Source organism: Octodon degus, unplaced genomic scaffold, assembly GCF_000260255.1.
Source record: "Octodon degus isolate 3935 unplaced genomic scaffold, OctDeg1.0 scaffold00007, whole genome shotgun sequence".
In the NCBI taxonomy this organism is placed as follows: Eukaryota; Metazoa; Chordata; class Mammalia; order Rodentia; family Octodontidae; genus Octodon; species Octodon degus.
The window spans coordinates 23,700,434-23,703,534 of NW_004524583.1; positions in this window are offsets into that span (position 1 = coordinate 23,700,434).

A 3,101-nucleotide genomic window follows, 5' to 3' on the forward strand; every position below is an offset into this window, starting at 1 on the left:
TACCACAGCAATATACGTGCCCCCATGTTCATAGCGCCGCAGTTGGTCATAGCTAAATATTGGAAACAACCCAAATGCCCATAAACAAAGGAATGGATAAAAAAGACACAGTATTTTTACACAATAAAATACTTTTGTAGATAAATGGATGCAGCTGTAGACTGTGTTGGTAAGTACAGTCAGATCCACGTGTACGAACATATCTTGCTAGTGTGAGAACCTGTAAGACAGAAACTTAAAAGGTACAAGAGATACTGTGAAAAGGAAAGAATTTGTTTAATGGGAAGGAAAAACTGGGATGAAGAAAAGGACAAATGAAGGGAAAAAGATACTTAGGTATATATGCAGAATAGTTTGTATGATTGTCAATTTCTGCTGGTCTTTTGAAAGTAGTTAATGCCTTAATTTTTGTTTTGAATTTTTAAGAAATTTTTTGTTTTGTTTTTTTCTTTAAATGAATCTTGCTCATTTATATCTGGTAGTCTGGGCAGCTAATTTGAAGATAGCATCATGGAATAAAGCAACCATTGTTGAATTCCTATAAAAAAAAAAAAACCACACACACACACACACAAAAGTGGAACTGTGTACAGCAATACCAAGATGCGTGACCATCCTAGTCATAGACTATTGTGATAATCAAGGCAAGAGTTCTTGGTAGCTTGGATAATGACAGTGACAGCAAAATAGGTGAGCGATAGTTACATTCTGTACTGCTAGCACTCTGTGCAGCTGAGGTAGGAGAATTACAAGTTTGAGCCCGGTCTGGGCAACTTGGTGAGCTAGCAAGCCCTTCAAAATATAAAATAAAAAAGGACAGGAGATGTAGTTTAGTGAGAAGGTTCAATCTTCAGTCCTGTGAACAAGTTAGCAGAGTAAGCTTATTTCTTTCCACCTTGCTCCTCCAAACTTTTGTTCATGGTCCCTCAGCCAGGCCGCTGGCTCTTCAAGGGTACCCTGTCATTTATATGAGAGTTCTTCATACGGGCTTTATCCTTCATGCTTGCGTTATGTTTGGCCCATAGCAACCAAAATACCTATCTCATCCAAGTTGAAGTGTGTATGTGAGCATTTTTGCCCTAACTGCTTGAAGGCAAATACATTATTTGAAATACATTATTTTTATATAAAGTTTACTTTTCAGAATATAGGAATTACAAGTAGAAACAGCATAATCATCTAGCATTCTTCATCTAATTTGCTTTAAATACTTGGTAAAATAGTCACCCAGACTCTGGTTTGTAAAAGTAAATATTTTTTAAAATTAATTTTATTGAGAAACAAATAGCAATGAGACAGTTTCAAAACAAGTTAGTAGGACAGTTACAATAATTATTACATTGCATATTGTTGTCTTCGTAGTAGTTATTCATAGTACAAGATGCAGACATGATATCTTGTCCAAACACTATTAGTACAAATCTTTCTTCTCATTCAATTAAGAGAAAGTAGCAGAATATCTATCGTATTTTGTATATACAGATACAAAATGGTCATTTATATCCACTTTTTTTTTTGGTTTAGTTTTGTCTGAGATGGGTATTCCATTGCCATTTAAATATTGTAGGTGTGTGAATTCAGCAAAATAATCCAAAATAATTCAGCCATCCATAATAGTAGTGGGTTATCCGTAGGACTGGCAATGTCAGAAGTTGTTGACTTGAGCCTTTTACAGCTCAGCATATTAATGTGGCTTTACTTTTTTTACCTCATTTTTATACTTTTCTGCTGGATGGTTAAGACCAAGATTGAGCAAGACCTATATAACAAGAAATGGAACTTTTGTATATGAGAAGTTCAGTCAAATCCCCTCAGGATTTAGCCTGAAACCCTGTACCACAGTTTGTAGATCTTTTGTCAGTGTCAGCCATGTGGATGAGTCACAGCCATTGCTTGGCCAATGTGTTCTCTGTGAAAGCCTGAGAGAATGTTTTCTCTTCATGTGACTCTCCTTAGGCACACTCTACATCATTGATCACTTTCCTCTTTGGCCCCCATAATCTCCTTGATCAAAAAATTTGAGACACCACTGAGTTACAGGATGCTGCAGTACAGGTTCTCTTATGTCCTGAGTCCTCACTGACCTTGAATGGCAAGGGCCAAAATGTTGGCTCTCCTTGTAGCCCTTCTTTTTTCTAATTGTAAAAGTAAATATAAATATAAATATAAATATAAATGTAAATATAAATATCTGGTCCCTGCTTTAGCATTAGAAGTCATTCTTAAAGATAATTTGGTGTGTGCCACTATCACCTTAGTTGATAATATATGATACATGTGCACACCATTAAGTGCTTTCCTAAATCCTATGCACAGGATTAAACTTTGCCGGGTAGAGCTGAGGAACCTGAGACAAGCATTCAGTAACTTTTGAGTCTAGAGAGAATTTCGGACTCTGAGGTTTGTTCACCTGGCACTTCTCTTGCATGTTCCTGCACCTCTTGCTTTCCACCTTGTAAGATTTGGCAGAAGCTGAGAAGCTAGAGCTAAACAGAAGCTTCTCACCCAAGGTTTTTCTTTTTTCTTTTTCTTTTTAAGTGTATTTGATACAGGGTCTCGCTTCACAGCTCGGACTCGTAGTGATCCTCCTGTTTTCAGCCTCCCCAGCGCTGGGATTACAGGCGTGTGCCACCACGCCTGGTCTCAGTGGCCAGCTCGGGGCACCTGGGGGCGGGGCTGGCGCAGCATGTGGTACCAGGGGTCAAACCCTGGTCCCTGTGCTTGTCAAACAGGTGCTTACTCCACTGAGCTATCTTACTGGCCCTCTGTCCTTTTGACACACACAGAACTTCTTAGAAATTAAATGGGGCCTACCAAAACAAATGTAACAATTCTTTTGTTTCAATTCTTCTTGCTAAGGAGCTGTTAAAAGTGACAAGTTTCTTTGTCTCAAAGGCACCAGCATGAGGACCTAACCCACCCTTGTCCATGCTAGGCAAGCATCTACCACTGGACGAAAACTACAGTCCTCCACACTTCCTTTCAGCAGAGCAAAAGAGCATAATTTCTCAAAATCATCAAAATGCTAACTATCATTAGCATTTTCTGTGTTCTTGGCATGTTAATAATGAAGCTGAGAGATTCCCATCTGGGATATCTGA